This window comes from Miscanthus floridulus, chromosome 9 (genome assembly GCF_019320115.1).
Source record: "Miscanthus floridulus cultivar M001 chromosome 9, ASM1932011v1, whole genome shotgun sequence".
In the NCBI taxonomy this organism is placed as follows: domain Eukaryota; kingdom Viridiplantae; phylum Streptophyta; class Magnoliopsida; order Poales; family Poaceae; genus Miscanthus; species Miscanthus floridulus.
Window position 1 is genome coordinate 132639850 of NC_089588.1, and position 19611 is coordinate 132659460.

At 43.8% G+C, this 19611-nt stretch overlaps 1 pseudogene; it reads left to right on the forward strand.

Annotated features, from left to right (window-relative positions):
* Nucleotides 1-954: 954 nt before the first annotated feature.
* Nucleotides 955-7667, forward strand: LOC136482978 (probable LRR receptor-like serine/threonine-protein kinase At3g47570; annotated as a pseudogene).
* The last annotated feature ends 11944 nt before the right edge of the window (nt 7668-19611 follow it).

The window sequence follows — 19611 nt, forward strand, 5'->3', positions numbered from 1 at the left end:
GCCGCCCGCCACCACCAGAGCCCAGATCCGGCCACCACCGGCCTCCACTGGCCGGATCCGGGAGAGGGAGGGCCGGATCTGGGAGAGGGAGGGGCGGCGCCGGAGAAGAAGGCCGGGGAGGGGCGGCGCCGGGGACGAAGAAGGCCAGGGAGGGGCGGCGCCAGGGATCACCACCACCACGCCAGCACCACGAAGCCTGCCGCCACGCTGCACGCCGCCCGCCGCCCGCCGCCACCAGAGCCCAGATCCGGCCGCCACCGGCCTCCACTGGCCGGATCCGGGAGAGGGAGGGCCGGATCCGGGAGAGGGAGGGGCGGCGCCAGAGAAGAAGGCCGGGGAGGGGCGGCGTCGGGGAAGAAGAAGGCCTGGGAGGGGCGGCGCCAGGGAAGAAGGGGAGAAGAAGGAGAGGGGCGGCGGCAGGGAGGGGAGGGGCGCTGGGGGCCGGGTGCCGGGGAAGAAGAAGGGAGGGGGCGCCGGGGTCCGGGTTCGGAGGAAGAAGAAGCGAGAAGAGGGTAAGAAGAAGGGGGGGTCCTGGTCGTATGAATTTTTTCGTGCGTGCGAATGTTTTTTTCTGTGCGTTTTAAAATAATCGACAGAATAATAACATTTTTTCTGTGCATGTATATATTTTTTCTGTGCGTTTTTGAAGAACCGACAGAATAAGTTGCATTTTTTTGTGAGTGCTGATTTTTTCCGTGTTTGTATTGTCACGCACAGAAAAATTATATAATTATTCTGTGGGTTTTCGTATTTTTCTGTCAGGATATTTTGAAACCGACAGAAAAATCATAATTTTTCTGTGCGTGCTGAAAAAAATGCACAGAAAAATTCGTCACCCACAGAACAATTCGACTTTCTAGTAGTGATTGTGTTAAATAAGCTGTCCAAATTGTCAGCAAGCTCCTTTACTTTGTTTACATCAGGCGCATAGAAAATCTGGGCCACTTTGCTTTGGTCAAATAATTCACATATCATATTTTCAGGAAACGTGTTGACTGAGCTGTCCAAATTGTCTGCAAGCTTCTTTATTTTGTACATCAGAGCGCAATATAAAAGCTCCTTTATTGACTCTTTGCGGCAAGATGTTGAATGGTCCTATTGCTGAAGAAGCTGAGGGTGACAGGCTTGTGAAGTCAGATTCATACAGTGCAACAGGCATGAAGCTCTATATAACCTCATCATATACGGTTAGCCCAAGGCAGCAGGATGATCTACACATGCATCCATCCATATATGCATAGAAACAATGTCTCACATAGCCATCCACAGCAATTCCATCCTGCCGCTGCTTGCTTTCATCTCCATCCACTTCCTTGCCTTGTGTCAACACACAGCACCCGCCGCACTGAATGAATCCAGTGCTCTCCTCTGTCTCAAATCTCAGCTCCTCGACCCATCAGGTGCATTGGCCTCATGGAGAGACGAATCCCGTGTGTTCTGCAAGTGGCATGGGGTGACATGCGGCAGCAGACAGCAGGCATCTCGAGTCATTGCACTGGACCTTGAATCCAAGGACATCGCTGGCAGCATATTCCCTTGCGTCGCCAACCTCAGCTTCCTTGAAAGGATCCACATGCCCAACAACCAGCTCCATGGCCAGATTTCTCCTGACATCGGCCGGCTAACCCAGCTTCGGTACTTCAACCTCAGCATGAACTCCCTTCGTGGTGAGATACCGGAGGCAATATCCGCATGTTCCCGTCTTGAGACAATCGACCTTGATAGCAATTCCCTCCAAGGTGAGATCCCTCCAAGTCTTGCTGGGTGCTCATCCCTTCAGACTGTTATTCTTGGCTACATCAATCTTCAGGGAAGCATCCCTCCACAGCTTGGCCTGCTACCCAATCTGTTCACACTGTTTCTCCCCAGCAATAATATCACAGGAAGCATTCCTGAATATTTAGGGCAGAGCAAAAACCTCACGTCGGTGAATCTTCAGAACAACAGCCTTACTGGAGGGATACCCAGTGCTCTGTTCAACAACACATCTCTTTCTTACATAGATCTCTAACACAATGCTCTTTCCGGGTCTGTCCCACCTTTCTCTCAGGCATCTTCCTTGGCACTGAAATACCTTAGCTTATACGAAAATCAACTCTCTGGAGAGATTCCGAGCTCACTTGGTAATCTTTCTTCCCTGGCTTTCTTACTGCTTTCTCATAACAGTTTAGGAGGAAGGATTCCAGAGAGCTTAGGTAAGCTTAAAACCCTGCAAGCACTAGACCTCAGCTATAACAACTTGTCAGGCACCGTTGCACCTGCACTTTATAACATCTCCTCTCTTACTTTTCTTGAACTTGGGGCCAACCAACTTATTGGTACGCTTCCCACCAGTATCGGCAACACCCTTACAAACATCACAGATTTGATATTGGAAGGGAGCAGGTTTGAAGGTCCAATTCCAGCTTCACTGGCCAATGCCACAAATTTGCAATATCTAGATCTCCGTAGCAATGCATTCACAGGTGTTATTCCTTCACTGGGATCCCTGACCTTGTTGAGTTACCTAGATCTAGGTGCAAATAGGCTTGAAGCTGGAGATTGGTCTTTCATGTCCTCTCTAGTCAACTGCACACAGTTAAAAAATTTATGGTTAGATAGAAACAAACTCCAAGGTATAATATCTACTTATATCACCAACATCCCAAAAAGCTTAGAGATCATGGTTCTAAAAGAAAACCAATTCACAGGTTCTATACCATCAGAGATAGGAAAGTTCACGAATCTCACAGTAATTCAGTTAGATAGTAATTTTCTTTCAGGGGAAATTCCAGACACGCTTGGGAACCTCCAAAACATGTTTATTCTGACCATATCCAAAAACCAACTTTCTAGAGAAATCCCAAGATCAATTGGGAAGCTAGAGCAACTTACTGAACTTCTTTTCGAGGAAAATAATTTGACCGGTCCCATACCTTCTAGTTTAGAGGACTGCAAACAACTGACAACGCTCAATCTTTCTTCCAATAGCTTGTATGGAGGCATTCCACGGGAACTGTTTTCGATATCTACACTTTCTGTTGGCTTAGACTTGGCCAATAACAAACTCACTAGAGACATACCGTTTGAGATTGGTAGATTGATCAATCTGAATTCACTTAGTCTTTCCAATAATCGATTATCAGGTGAGATCCCCTCCACACTTGGTCAGTGCCTTCTTCTGGAGTCACTCCACTTAGAAGCAAATAATCTGCAAGGAAGCATCCCAGATTCTTTCATCAACTTAAAAGGCATCACTGTGATGGATCTTTCACAGAATAACTTGTCTGGTAAAATTCCTGAATTTTTTGACTCACTTAGCTCTTTACAGATTCTAAATCTATCCTTCAATGATCGTGAGGGCCCTATCCCTGGAGGCGGCATCTTCGCTAAACCAAATGATGTGTACATCCAAGGAAACAATAAGTTGTGTGCAACGTCTCTAGATCTACAAGTACCACTATCACACCCAATTTTAAGAACAAAAGAGGATGTATAAAAGTCTTATGTGCACCCCAGGAACGGTCGCACACATAAGTGGACAAATTGTGAATTGTACCAACACAATGTTTATTACATAGTGAATAAATATTCAACACATAGTCTCAAACATAGATATAATAGCTGCTAAGATAACTCTCTTGCGGAAGCTCCAATAGGGACGTCAACTGGTGGACACCAAACCTAATACTCATCATGATAATCTTCAATCTAATCTTGATCTGTTACCCATCCGGGATTTTTCCAACATAAAAGATAAAGCAAGGCATAAGTACATGTCGTACTAAAAAAGATAACTAAGGGTTCATGAGGCTCAATTAGCTGACACTGGTTTACTGCGGTTAACATTTAAGTCATCATCAAGTTTAGCATTTATTAACATCAAGGTAGCATTAATCCCATAACACATGATCAATGAACATGAATAATCAATATCTTAAACAATTAACATAAATGATCATCTTAACAAGTAAAAGTCATTATCCCTTAATGTAAGTGTTCCAAGGTCGCTCGTATCCGTGAGCACGGCTAGTATACCAGTTTGTTAACTCTGCGCAGAGGTGTACACTTTCACTGTGAGTCATGTTTCCCAAATGAGTGGGTTAATTACTCCCAAAACACCGGAAACCATATAAAGCCACCCAAGAGCTTGTCTAACTGGCCAGGGCCGCAGGGTCATCAAATATAGGAACCCCCCTTCTAATAATATAAAAGGCCACTTCCATAGCTAGGCTCAACAGGACAGAGGCTGTCCTTTACCCAACCCGTAGACCTCTAACCAGCTAGAAAAGGGTTTCTCAAACAACTAGAGCCAGAGCCATATAGCCCACACAGCTGTACGTTAAATCCCGGATAATCAGTTACAAGACAAGTCCTTCTGTTGCTAGAAAGTCATCTTGTTTATGTTTATAGCATATTCATTAATCAAGTTTCAATATCATGATTGTTGCACTAGCAATAGAACTACCCAATGCAAACCTCCCAGGGTGACAAGTTAATTAAGTATTCAAAAGCTAGGAAATCCTATCATAGGTAGCAAGGAAGACACATGCATATGTATTTTAGTGAGCATCATGAATAGGACAACAAGGAAGATCCTTAGCTATACTTGCCTTGATCAAAGTTCTCCTGAAAGTCTTTCTGGTCATGTTGGTCATAGAAGTTCTCTTGATCACCAACGAAAACCTCACCGTCTAAACTCGATCAACAACACCAAGCAGCAACATACAATCATCCGAGCAATCATGCACGAAGCAAACAAAGGGCTATAATTAGAAAAATACACCATCAGCAAGAAAACAGTTTGAAAAGTGTATAAAAACATTCTACTCGTTACTACAATCACATAGACGTGAAATTCACCGAAATCGGATCTAAAACGAGCAAGATATGGATTTTCCAAGTTTTCCTATAGACTATTAATGTACTAAACATGAACTCGAAATTTAAAAATTAGAACTGAGCTAACAAGGACACTAACACGTAGATTACGAAATTACAAACCCAACGCAAGTTGAACGGATCAAATCGGAGTTAAAATGAGCACTTTATAAGCATTTGAAATCAGTGGCAAAACTGTAATTAAATGGAACTTGATTTTGAATCTGCTAAATGGAAAATACGTTTTCCAGAGACGAAAGCGTAAACCAGGGAATACGCTTTGGACTGCGGGTTCGAAATCTAGAGAACCCAGGGGCTCTTTAGCAAATGTTCCCTGCGAAGGGGTATCGGCCATCTGGATCCGTTGGATCACTGACGGACGGCTCAGATTAGTCGGGCGGCGGTCGGCCGGAGAAGAAGCAACCGGCGATGGCGCCATGGCTGGAAAACTGAGAACCTTGCCGGCGTTGCCGGTTCGGGCGATTTCGGCCACCATTCGGCACGGGACCGGGACCATTCGACATAGGAGGGCAAGGCGAACTCATCCAAGTAGAAGATGGGGGCGGAGGGCAGCCACGGACGGCGTGCGGCTCAACGCGGCGGCGACGGAGCTCCTGTGCACGGGGAAATCACGGAATAAGCAAAATTGAACCAAGAAAAGGGCACGGGATGTACACGGGGTCGATGAGAAGCTCTTTCGCTAGCTTACGACGAAGAAGAAACGACGGCTGCGACGAATTCCGAGTTTGGGCGGAAACCGTCAATGGCGGCTAAGGTTTCGGCAGCTTGTGCTCGAGCAAAGGCGGCGTGAGCGGTAGGGCTCTGGAAAACGGGACACGGACGCGGCCCTACGAGCTTTATAGGGACAGGGCGTGGCACGGACTCCCACGAGCATGGATCAACGCTCGGTCGGTGTCCGGTTTGACACCAAGCCAGAGGAGGAAGACGGGGTGCGGCCCAAGCTGTCGGCGGCACAAGGAGGAAGTGCTGGGCTAGCCTGCGGCCCAAGAAGGGAGGGAAGAAGCAGGCCTGCTGCTGCACTGCGATCGGCTTCGGCCTTGGCCCAAGATGAAGGCTGCAGCGCTGCTGGGCTGAGCAGGCCGAAAGGAGAAAAACGGCCTCCCGGCCAAGAACAGTGACTAGCAAAGCTTTTCCCTTTTCCTTTTTATTTTCCAGAATTGTTTAAATGCTTTTCAAAAGGGATTTGAAAACCTTTTCTCAAGCAATAAAATCCAGACAAATATAAATCCAATATGCACCAACATGTATGCAACAACATGTTCTTAGACCTAAGATAAATTTTAATTTCACAAAAAGAATTATTTTGCCTATGTTAAATGCTCACACAAGGCTAATAAATCAAATTAGACTATTTTAAAGTGATGCAAATTTTGGGTGTTACACCACAGTGCTTGACATCAAGACCCCAAAGAAAGAAGCATGCCTACATTTTAGCTGTTCTGGTTTCACTTGCTAGTGTAGCTGCAGTCACAATGGCCTGTGTTGCTGTCATTATTTTGAAGAGAAGGAAAGGAAAGCAACTAACCAACCAGCCATTAAAGAAGCTAAAGAATTTCTCGTATGGTGATTTATTCAAAGCAACAGATGGTTTCTCTCCTAACAGTCTTGTTGGATCTGGAAGGTTTGGATTGGTATACAAAGGTCAATTCATGGTTGAAGAATGTGCAGTTGCCATAAAGGTAGTCAGGCTTGACCAATTTGGAGCACCAAGTAACTTCCTTTCTGAATGTGCGGCATTGAGAAACATTCGCCATCGGAATCTTATAAGAGTGATTAGTGTATGTTCAACGTTTGATCCAACTGGAAATGAATTCAAAGCACTCATTCTCGAGTACATGGTAAATGGTAACCTAGAAAGCTGGCTCCATCAGAAAGAGTACACAAAAAGCACGAAAAGACCATTGAGTTTAGGCACACGAATAGCAATAGCTGTGGATATTTCTGCAGCATTGGACTATCTTCATAATCGATGCACTCCTCCTTTGGTACATCGTGATCTGAAACCAAGCAATGTCCTTTTGAAAGATGAAATGGTTGCATCTCTCAGTGATTTTGGTCTTGCAAAGTTTCTTTCTGTTGATTTTTCAACTGGATTCAATAATTCATCGAGTGCTGTAGGACCAAGAGGATCTATCGGTTACATTGCACCAGGTGAGCACATGTTTCACTCTTGCTTTTTTAATCAGAATGAATTGTACTTATGTATACATGATATTTGTCCTGTAAATGATGCATTGACATCTCATCTATATTTTTGCCAATTTTCTGAAATATTTAAGTGGAGGACTTTCTTATTAAGTTTTACACAACATTGCAGAGTATGGTGTGGGGTGCAAAATCTCTGTTGAGGGTGACATCTACAGCTATGGAATTATTCTGCTGGAGATTATTACAGGAAGGCGACCAACTGATGACATGTTTAAGGATGGAGTAAACATCCGCAACTTTGTGGAGTCATCACTTCCACTGAATATCCATAACATTTTAGAACCAAATCTCACTGGATATCATGAAGGTGAAGCCGGAGGACAAGAAATAGTTGAAATGCAGCACTGTGCCATGCAACTCGCAAATCTTGGTCTAAAATGTTCTGAGATGTCACCCAAGGATCGACCAAGCACAGAGGAGGTTTATGCTGAAATCTTGGCCATCAAAGAAGAATTTTCAACATTGTGCTCATTGGGAAGTGTATCTACGTTACTGTAATTCACATAGTACCTCTGTAGCAGTTGCATTTTGCCTATAGAAAAAGATTTGTACAAGGCAGTTGATCAAATAAATATGTAGTCAGGGACAAGCATTAGTACATTTCCTAGTATAGGAAACTGGTGCAGTACATGGAAACGGTACTAAGTGTCAACCCTGGCTATAGTACTAAGTGTGGTACTGGGAAACAATACCAAGTGTCAATAACAGTACGCACAACCGCTTCTTCCACCGCATGTTTAGTTTAGAATCACCACATGTTTTTATGTAACCCCTAACTCCCTAAGTATCACAAACCAATTGTGTGATGACCTAAAAATTTCAGGCCTTTAGAATAACTTGAACTCCTTGTGAAACATTAATGACTGATAGAATTAAACTAGTGGTGTTATACTAGCCCACAGTGTTAAAATCAACACTCTTCACCCCCGTATAATATATAACCAAAGTCTTAGTTAGAAACAACAAAGCATGATGCCCTTTTTTCGAGCAATAACTGATGAAATAAATTGAATGGTCTCGGTATCTATATAACATGTGTTTCAATAAAGCGTTCCTGGCCTCAAACTTTGCATTTCATAGCACATATTACCTATCTTTCAGTATGCAAAAAAGCAAGATGACCAACCTTCTCTGAAATTTAGAAAACTGAAGAACAGAACAAAATTTCACATAACTGAACAACACCATGCCATTTTCACTAAACAACAACCTCTGAACTACAATGTCAATTCCAATAGATAACAAAATCATTCATATAAATGCTTTACTATATCCTAGCATTGAAACCGTATTTTGGGAGAAATGTGATGAAAATTAGTATGCACATGGGGGCCTTCAAAAAAAATATTATGCTCAAATGTTGATCTTTGTAGACTGTTTTCTTTTCCTTGGTTGTAGCCTACTATCTATCTGACTCTACTTTCAATTTGTTTCACTGTGGGTGTGGGGTATGGACTCCTTTTTCTTTGAAAAATAGGAAAGTAGTGGACAATTTCAATCTGTATAATGGTACTAGTGCTAGACCTCTAGTTGCAACGACTGACAGCATACGGCAGTAAACCATTTTATTTGGAATGGGCCATGTAATCAGAATTTTGTAAACCTGAAGCAATGTGAACCTGTGCACTCTCCTCACTCGACAGGTAGGCTGCTCCCCTCATACTGAAAGGTCGCAGCAGACCCTGTACAGTGTAGTAGGCATGGACCAGCCAACACCTTTCTCAACCCATACTACACCAAACAGAGAGGATTGAACATAATGATCATCATCAAAACATTAAACAAATTGCAGGGCATTGACAAGACTAAAATTCTGAATACCACTCCTAGCAACAAACCATGTCATGTCGTTATTATCCTACTTAGGGGGTGGGGGAGAGCAACAGAGCTGGTGTAAGATAAGAAACATCACTATCTCTATATCTACTTTCTTTCTCTAGTGCTACAAGCCATACATGGATTTTTTAGACTGAAATATAACTAACAATATTTAAAACTATGTAGTACAGAATTTTTATGAGGTACTGCAGCCCTTGCTGTTTATTAGAAGACATCGGCCACACCAGTTCATGGAGTTCTCACGATGAGCATAATCTCCCAAAAAAGAAACTAGCTTAATTAATTTTCCCTGTCCATTAAGCTGCATTCTGAAGGGCGGGCCAGGTGCAAGCGGTAGAGTCTTACCGCCTGTGACCGGAAGGTCCCGGGTTCAAGTCGCGGTCTGCTGGCATTGCATAGACGAGGGTAAGGCTTGCCACTGACACCCTTCCCCAGACTCCGCACGGAGCGGAAGCTCTTTGCACTGGGTACCCCCTTTTTTCATTAAGCTGCATTCTCTTCCCCCATGTAGTTTCAGAAATCAACACAATCTAGTATAGAATCCTATTACTCACATTTCCTCGTCCTTACCGAGCGGGCGTCCCCGGTCGGTTGGTCACAGTCGGCTCTGATTGCTCTAGTTAGAGAGGAGCTGTAAGCAGGGGTTTGGCGCATTCCCGGTCGGAGAAGCGGGTCAGAGTCGGAAGTGGTGTTTGGCCATGCCTTCCGGTCGGAAAGGCCGTCCGGAAGCGGGCTGAAGACCGAAGCGAACGCTCCGGTCGGAGAGGTGGGCCAGAGTTATTAGCGGGCGCCATTCCTCCTTGGCCAGGCCTTCCGGTCGGAGATTAGATCGTCCTTCTGGCCTGTCGTCTAGGTATTTGGGCCGGCCCAAGAGTTGCGCGTTGGTTCGCAATGTTGTTTGCTAGGCGGAGCCTTTGCTGGGAGGCTGGTCCATGAGGGACCCCAGGTTTATGAACCCGACACCATTAGTCAAGTTACAAGATCATGGTTGTAGTTGAGCACTAGCATCATACTACACAATGCAATACCCCATAGGTATCAAGGCACAATGTACAAACTACTAGGAAATCCTTAGTGGCAGTCAAGGTAGACACATGCAGTTTGAATTAAATGATTAAAGGTGTATAGGACAACAAGAAAGATCCCATGCTATACTTGCCTTATACTTAGATCCTTCTTCAAGTCCAAAACTTCAAAGATCTGCTTCTTGATTCCCCACGTATAACTCACCAACTGGACAAGATCATAAAGCACCACACAAGCATCCATGCAATCATACATGAAGCAAACAATAGATCTAAATTAGAACAGTACATCAAACATAAAATCATGATGAAAAGTTTGTAAAACGAATCTATGTCTCGCTATGAACACACAGACGTGAAAAAGCACGCTAATCGGAGCTACGGTTAAAAAGATACATCTACCAATAGATCTGCTTTATACGTGGAAAAGAAAACTATAGGCTTCATTTATTTTAACTATATAAAAGCTTATATAAATTGAATTAAATCAAATTTATATTCGAATTATAAAACTAAGGTAAAACAAATCATATTTTATCTATAAAATCCAGTGGCATAATTATTATTCAAGATATGATTTAAACCATGAAATTCTAGTATTAGTGACATGATAAACATTGTTACTAATGCGTAGATCTCGTCGTAATGAATCTAGCACAACTTGAACGGGTCAATTCGGAGCTAAAACGTAGAAGATATGAATTAAACAAGATTTCCTTTATTAAAATAATAGATTAAATCTAACCTTGAATTTTAAAAGTTAAAATATATCTAACAGTTGTATGAACATGTATATTTTGAAATTACGAACCAAATGCAAGTTGAACGGGTCAAATCAGAGTTAAAACGGAGAAGTTATGGCCAAAACAAAATCAGTGGCAAATCTGTAAATTAGTGAAAACGTATTTTGGATCTAAACCAAAACAAAGTACGCTTTCCAAAGAAGAAAACGTAATATGTGATTGCGCTTTGGACCGCGGGTTCTATTTTGAGGAAACCGATGGGCTCTTTAGCAAGATAGCCACGCGAAGGGGTATGACGAAATCTCGCCCGTCAGATCAGATGTGGGCGGCCGAGATTGGATCAGGCGGTGTAAGTGGCCGGCAGCGAGCTCATATGCGGCGGCGCCATGGCCGGCATTGAGAAGCTCGGCGGCGTTCATGGTTTCCGGTCTACGGTCCACAAAAACGCAAGGCGAGGACACCAGGAGACAGAGGAAAGGAGGGCGAACTCACCCAAGGAGGTAGCACTATGCCTGGCTAGGCGACGGCGGGCGGCGGCGCTAGGTGGCGGCGCGGCTGCGGGCGCTCGGGCAATGCGGTTGCAGCATTGGTGTGGGATAGGGAGGTGGCACAAGATATGGCTCGGCTTATATGGGGCCAAGAAGCGTAGGGTGCACGGCACGTGCGGCGTAGTGGAGCCGGATATGGTGGTGTCGGCGCTGTCGTGTTCGGAGCGGACACGACGCAAAGAGGAAGAAGGCGCCCTGACGGGTGGGCTAGCGCTGTCAGTGGGATGGAGGGAAGCCGCGCGTGCAGCGCGACCTAGGCCAGGCGGACTGGGCTGTGCGGGAGGAGCGGCGGCGACGCTGGGCCGGTGCGCGCAGTTGGGCCAACGCGGGAAAAGCAACGCCGCGCAGAAAAAAAAACAAACACGCGGATTGGGCCTGCGGTGGAGAAGGGAGAAAGGGAAAATCACGCTGGGCCGGCAACAAGAGGCCTACGCGGGTGAGAGAGAGTTGGAGGCGAGCGGGCTATGGTCTTGGACCAGCAGGCCGAATAGAGGGAGAGGGTGAGTTTCCATTTTCCCACTTTTAATTTTTTCCTATTTCGTTTTTAAAACCAAATTCAAACATGACCAAGTCAAATTAAAATGGGGTTCCATATATACTTTTTCAACTCAAATAAAAATCAGGAATTTTAGTAAGTTTTCCAAAAATAAATTTTACAACTTTTTAAGTGCTCTTATTTTTTGATTTTTTTCTTCTATTTTAAATCCAATTTCAAATTTACTTTTCAAAAACATTCCAAATTACTTTGGAGTTTTGAATCAACACCACTCATCACAATAAACTATATGCACCAACATGTATGCACAATCAGTTACTAAACCTTATGATGAATTTTAATTTAATAAAAAAAATTATTTTCCTATATTTCATGAGCTCAAAATTCAGAAATAAATAATTTTAAACCTATTTTCAAAAGAGGCAAATTTTAGGGTGTTACAATAATAAATTTGGGGCATTTTCATTGCTACAAAGTATATACAAGTGAAAACAAACTGCACAATAGGATTTTATGTGGGCTATCATATATAATACTAATAAGGCAATGCCATTCTGAGATAAAGATGGTGCACTATAGTAACTTGGTCTCTATCAATCATTGTCCAGTCTGACGGTGTCAGGTGATGATAACTTCGAAGTCGAGTTGGACTGGGCCTCCAGCTTGTGTGGGGCGTCCTTGCTAGTCTACTCCGCCTCCACACCTTCCTATAAATTTAGTTGTCACATTCTCGAGCTCGAGTCATTGGACCTTGCATAACGGTTGGAGGATCAGCGGGTGCATCCGAAGGAGGTATGTCCTGATCACCACCGGAGTTATATCCGGTGCCTAGCAGAAGCCTCCAAACACTTAGTTTTTCGCCCCTTTTTCAAATGTGCTAACTCCTCAAGTGTTCCAACAACTTATGCATGCTCGATCATGTCATATCGCTGCCAGGTTGTGGTATGAGTTGGCAGCGATAGCCGGCTTCACTGCTCGACCGTGAAATCAGATCAGTTCTAGCTCTAGCGCAACTAGCAGCAACAAGCTGACAAGGATTGTCTGTTATATAGTAGGGGTGATTAGGATTAACCCTCAACGTCTTTTTAATCAGGCAGTTACTATATGCTAGTGTAAATTACCGACTTCGGGGCATCGGTCATCACACACTACCCCAGATCTGGACATCACTGCTGGATTTTGAACCGACAGTGGCATATCGGCAGTGATGGGGGGTTGACATCACTGCCGGTCCTTAAAAACCGACACTGATCTACAGGAAATAGTATCAGTTCCTGGCTCCACCCGGCAGTGTCCAGTTGAATAACACTGTCAGTTTATAGTGTCAACCGACAGTGATGGTTGCTTCAAGAGTGTCGGTTCTTGGCTCAAGCCAGCAGTGTTGAGCAAGCCTACACTGTCGGTTCATAGATCAAACCAGTAGTGTTGTAGTAAATATTAGTGTCGATTCATGGATCAAACCGGTAGTGTTGTCGTAACCATCAATGTTGGTTCATGGTTCAAGTCGGCAGTGTTGAGCAAGCCAAGACTGTCGATTTGTTTCTAACTGGCAGTGATGGTTACGACAACACTGCCGGTTTGTTGCTAACCGGCGGTGCCCGTTCGTATTTTATTGTTTTATAATTTATTTTCATTTATATTTTTTCATGGAATCGGGTTTCGCTTTATATACGCTACGTAGACAACAGGTCCATCAATATTAAACATTACAAATGGCACAATTACAGTTCAAATGTTCTTATCAAGATCTCGATAACTCAAAACAAAAAAGAAATGTTCTCGGACTTCACAGACTGTGCAATGCTTCTCGGACTTCTTACAATAATCTGGCGAGCCACTCTAGGCCATATTGGTCCTTGTACTTCATGGATTGTGCAATGGAAAATACTCCATCTTTTTCCAATACCTCGGCTAAGATGAATTTTGCCACCTCCGATTGTAGTGCCACTATCTCCATGTCTAGCAGCCTTTCGTGCTTATATTGGTTGCGCTGTCATTCAAAAAAGATGATATCCAAAGAGGAACAGTAAATCATTTTGTTGAATTATTAACAGACATAAATGAAATGGGGATTATACACACCAACTTATCGGCTTCTTCCAATTTCCCGCCGATGTAGCGAAGCATTGCCCACATTACATAAAACCCACATTCATTGTTTCCCGCCGGCTGTGATAGGTACTTCCCCTCCATTTTGACAACCTTGAATGGGACCGGCATCCCACCGATATATCTTCTTCGGACACTGACCAACATTAAAAGGAGAAACATTAGAAAGCGGTATGTGTGATTAGAAAATAATAAGTTATTAGGATCGCTTACTAATTCAGCACTGCAACCAGTACATCCAGATGATGAAATGATTTTTTCTTTGAGTCCCACACCTCGAGCAGATTTTTGGCAAGATTAACACAAATGAAGACGAAATGATTGCTGCAATCACAGAATCCTAATTATCAAATAATCTTAATGAAAAAATAAGCATAAAATAAAAAGCCGAGAACACATACTCGCAGTTGTTGGCTAGAAGTATGTGGGTTTTCTTCATCATCGTGAATTCGTCGAAAATAGCAATCAATCTCTGTTTCAGGTCTTCCACATCACATCCATAGAGACCTAGACATGTCCTCTCATTGACTCGCATGGGGTCCAAGAAGCCTATGTAATCTCATTTGCTTTTTAGAATGCAAAATTTTGCTATACACCTACATAAAGTCATGGGAAGTGCTCAAAAGTTAACAATTTGTGTCTCAAGAGAGTAGTAAATTGTAAAATCGTGCATGTAGGGTACTTACATAGTCCACAGCGTCAACATTTGAACATCGAGAGAGCGTTTCTGGTATAGCTAGAACAAACACTCCCACTCGACATCGAACTTCTCTTCTTCAGGATAATGGAAAACATGTGGCGAACGGATAATAACCTCAAAACCAAAGTCGTCTGTCTCTGTTGCTTGAGCCATGTAATATTCATGTAACTGGCGCATATATGTTGTCAGATTTTTATACTCATGATTGGGAACCAAAAGATTGCCCCTTTCATACTTCATTGCAGGTGTTGCCGTCCCTTGTACATCATAATAGATGGTCGTGGCCTCTTCCATGGTTAATCCTGGGTTGTCTTCGACGTACTTTTGTATGTTCCTTAAATCTTTATTGGGTATTTCTTTGTCTCTTATTGTAGCGTATTTATTCTGTGTTTACCTTTTGAATTTGGACTTCAACAAAAACGAAGGCAGTGAGGCACAGAGATTGAAGAAACTAACACAATCTCCTTCGAGATGTGTGCTGTAAATTTTTCTTTCATCAAGGTGGTAACGCTGCCACTGAATGACCTTTTCTTTTCTGTTGGTCCACTTTGGGAGCATTAGCGATTGAATCCAAGGACCTTTTCTGTGACTGCGAAGATGTCCTTGATCTTGTTTTGGGCTGAGGTGGTGGGGGAGGATGACGACGAGAATTCTGTTTTCCGGGCACTGATGAAGATGGAGGAGGAGGAGTGGGAGTCTCTTTTCTCGGGGCTGATGAAGATGGAGTCAGACGAGGAGGAATAGAAGGAGACCTCTGTCTTCTCAGGGGTGATGGCTCTGAATGAGGAGGGGAGTGATCTCTGTTGGGAGATGGTGAGTGATCATCATGGGTGGGCAAAGACTCGCGGTCATCCTCATTGTTAGAGGACAATTGATGGTCATGCTTAATGAAGCGCTTGTGCCAGGCCACTTGAGAGCCCTTGTTTTGACCAAGTTTCGGCCTGTCTTCTGCTATGGGGTACTCAATGGGTATCTTGTTATACTTCTTATCAAGTATTCTGTCAATGGTGACACGTGCATACCCCAGTGGAATTGGGCGGCCATTAATTGTCCTGTCTCCCGTAGGCCAGGCCTGGCTGAGTGCCACCTTGTCCTTTGTCCATTCCTGATGGATGTACAACCTAACATTGATGGGTTCAGTGATGTCGTCCACCGGATGAGGCACATTTGCCTCTTCTTCGTCGAGCGAGGTTGATCCGCAGCTGTTGCGACCCCTAAACTATGGGCTAAAGACAGTAGGAGTAGGGTTTTGAGGTACTACTGTCCCCTTGGACAACAAAATTTGCTTGACTCGTGCTTCAATGGTCGCCTCAATCCATGCTTCCATTCTATCTTCCATCTCTTTTAGTCTCCTCAAATACTCTGCATCCTATTCCGCTCTACCCCTCGAGTGGCTCCGGTAAGTGTTAGATTCTTGGGGGAATGCTAGTTTCCAAGGAACAACTCCAGTTCCTCTAGTGCGACCAGGGTGCTCCTTGGTTCTGAGTGCTTGGGTGAGCACGTCTATCTCCCTATTAGAAGTGCGACTCCCTTGCCTCACCTCCTTAGTTACCTGGGAGATCCTCTGGATGAATTCGCTCATGGGTTGATTTGAAGAGCTAAAGCTCCTGTCCTCGGTGTGCCGTACATTTCTCCCCATATAGTATAATACCAATCTAGGCTCCAAATCGGCAGTCTCAACCTAAACGCCTTCCTCAGCAAGGCTATCCATCTTTTGAAGTTCTGCTTCAAATTCTGGCATCTTTTTGGCGTAACCACGAGAGCTGAGATGATGAGGATTCGTCACTTTCTACGAATTCACCTTATTCTTCCTGCTCAGTTCTAAGTACTCCTTGGATAACCTATATTCCTTGAAATCCTGCCAGAAGTCCTTCTGCTTGCTAAACTGTCCACCATCAAAATCTGGCTCTTCATTTTGGAGGACAAAATTCTTGTACAATGTCCCCCTTGAAATTCTTGAAGCATGTCTCCATGATTTCTTTTGCTTTTTTCTTGACTAACTCCCTATCATACTCGGCTGGGAAAGTGAAATACTCTAGGATCTTGACATCCCATATGTAATCCTTCTCGCTTTCGGGAACCCTGCACCGGTCATCATCTTTCCCAATCCACTTCCTATACTTAATCGGGATGAAGTCCCTAACAAGTAACCTAAGGATAGTCTTGTATTTGGTCAAAGCTATAGGCGGTGAGAGTGGATCCCTGAATTCATCGAACTCATTAATGTGCCAGTGTGCATTCCTACCAACAAGAATCTTTGACACGCCTCGCTTAGATCTGGCCTTCCTGCTACCCGAACCCTCTGGCTCCTCGGCCACCGGAGGCTCCTGCTAGAGACACCAAATAAGCTATGACCCTCTCAATTGATTAGCATGTGTGGCTACATAGTCACATGATACCAAAGTTACCTGGCCATCTTAGTCATTTTGACCCAGATCGAGCAGGCCAGACTGGGTCCATGGCTGCTCGTTCTCACCGACCTGATTGACACCATCACCGTTTGTCGGATCATGCGGCTCTCTCATCCCAGCGATATCAGCTGCTTCTTGTTGCCGATCTGTTCTTCGGTGATGGGGTAACAGGCGACGATGAGTCATGGCTGTGACACGATCGTGGTTAGTTTTGGCCATGGACAACTACTAATAGCATATGTTCATATATATAATATGTTTAATGCAAAGTCTAATAATAAGTCCACATACAACAAAGTCAAATAATAGCATATGTTCACCTAGAACAAATTCATTGTTTTATTGACCACATACAACAAAGTCCACCAACTGTTCTATGAAACTCAGCCTACATCAACTTCCAAATAAGAAAAGCAATGACCATAGCCATAAATAAAAGCATGACATCTTTCCAAGACCATGGAGCAATTCTCCTAATCTTCACATCTCCGGCGGGTGGCTTCTCTTCGATCTCCAGTGCCAGCGGATGGCCATGTTTTGCATTCATTGGACCATAGTAGGCCGGTTGCCCATGGTTTGCAAGGTAGGCCGGATGACTGTAGTAAGCCCTCAAAGCGTCAGCTTTTGTGTTGTATTTTTTGTGCAAATTACCAGGGTAGCGATTGACTTGAGCATAACAATCTTCCCAGGTTCGATAAATCCCAGGCATGTGACCAACATGCACTACATACCATGCCATGGTTGCCTATACATTTAAGTAAATTAGGCATGTGGTAAGTGGTAATAGTAACTCCCTGAACAAGAGTTATTATTCAAGTTATATGGCCAAACTAAATCTATTTAATGTTCTTTATCCTTGACATGATAAAAAATTACCTCAATAATTGGACTGTTTATTATTCGGAGATCAATGTGGTTTAGTAATCATAGTTGCTGCTGCTGCCGAGCCCATTTTTAAAGTTGTTTTTAACTTTTTCTCTAGAATGAACTTCTATAGATGCCTTTTTTAAGCATGCTATACATTCCATCAAAATCAATTGACACTCTACCTATAGCGATTATACCTGTACACATTTGACAAGAATCCATCGTTGCTTAAGCAAGAGCAGAAATTCTTATCTAACTCTTACACAAACAGAACACTCCCTACCGTCACAAATAAGACGTCCACAGTCATTAACGTGTACCTTTGACTGCTAGTTTCCATTGCTTGCAATAATTACAAAGTATAGAGATATCATAACATTATGCAACTACTATTCGAGACAGATATGCTCATATCATTGTCACATATTCAATCTAACTATGTCAAGAGGTGTTCATGATCGATGTTTAAATACTTAGACTACACACAGCGCATAAGGTCACTTAGCTGTGACTCGAGGGAATAACTTGTTGCGACAACATGCAAATAACACCAACGGTTCTTAAACAGTTTAGGGCCATGATTACTAGGTCCTCAACAAATTAGTAGGTAGCATAATCTCTTTAGGGAAAACTAACTGGTTTATGTAACAACATGTACATACAAGGATAGCTAAACCAAGGAGTAACAACATGTAACTCAATCGAATAGGAATCGACTGCTATTGGGAAGACAACAACCGTGGGGCATTTCATCAAACACTTAGCGGGCAGTGAGCCACGCACTCACTGTGGGGGTGGGAAAGCAGCTGTCCACGCGATCTTGAAGGCCTCGGTGGTGCTCCGGCATGGGGCGGTGGACGGCGTGGGGATTGCTCCGGCGTGGGACGGTGCACGGGCGTCGGCATCAAAGAAGAGGATCGTGGGGCTGGGAACGGCGGCGTGGGGGGCGGTGGACGGGTGCTCTAGCGTGGGACGGTGCATGGGCGTCGGTGTTGAAGAAGAGGAGCATGGGGCTGGGAATGGTTGGCGCAGGGTTGAAATTTGGATAATTTCAACCCGCGCCGGGCTTTTATACCAGACCTCATCACTGCCGGTTCTAATTATAATCCGACAGTGATGGGGGTACATCACTGCCGGTTGTAAGTCTAAACCGACAGTGATGTAGAAATATCACTGCCGGGCCATTCTTTAAACCGGCAGTGATTGCCGTTTAGCAGTTACAACATAAGTAAGTTATCTTTTCCACTTCTTTTGAATACCACCTACCGACAGATTTTTTTAATTTTTTTATATATCACTGTCGGTTTTCAAAATAAACCAACAGTGATAACCAACATCACTGTTGGTTTCTTCTCATCACTGCCGGTTTAAAGAAATACATCAAAAAATTAGAAATAAGTTACATATACGATAACAAAGACCTTACACTAAAATTCCATATACTAAAATTCCATATACGATAACAAAGACCTCACACTAAAATTCCATATACGATAACAAAGACCTCATGTGTGCACCATTTTGGTGGACTACGATGCATAACGATATCTGTGGTTTGTTGTGAGAGGAAAACATTGTATCATTGCTGATAAGGCCTGGCTAAAACCAATATGCATGGAGAGGCTAGCTCTTGGCCGAGGGCCATTTTATAGGGGCTAGCCGTCATGGTACATTTTTATTTCTGAACTAAAGTTGTCGGGGTAGGTGGGAGCAGTGTTCCAACTGTTGTGGTCATGCGAGCACTATTGGCATGTGAGGAGCATCTACAGATCACTGTCGATTTT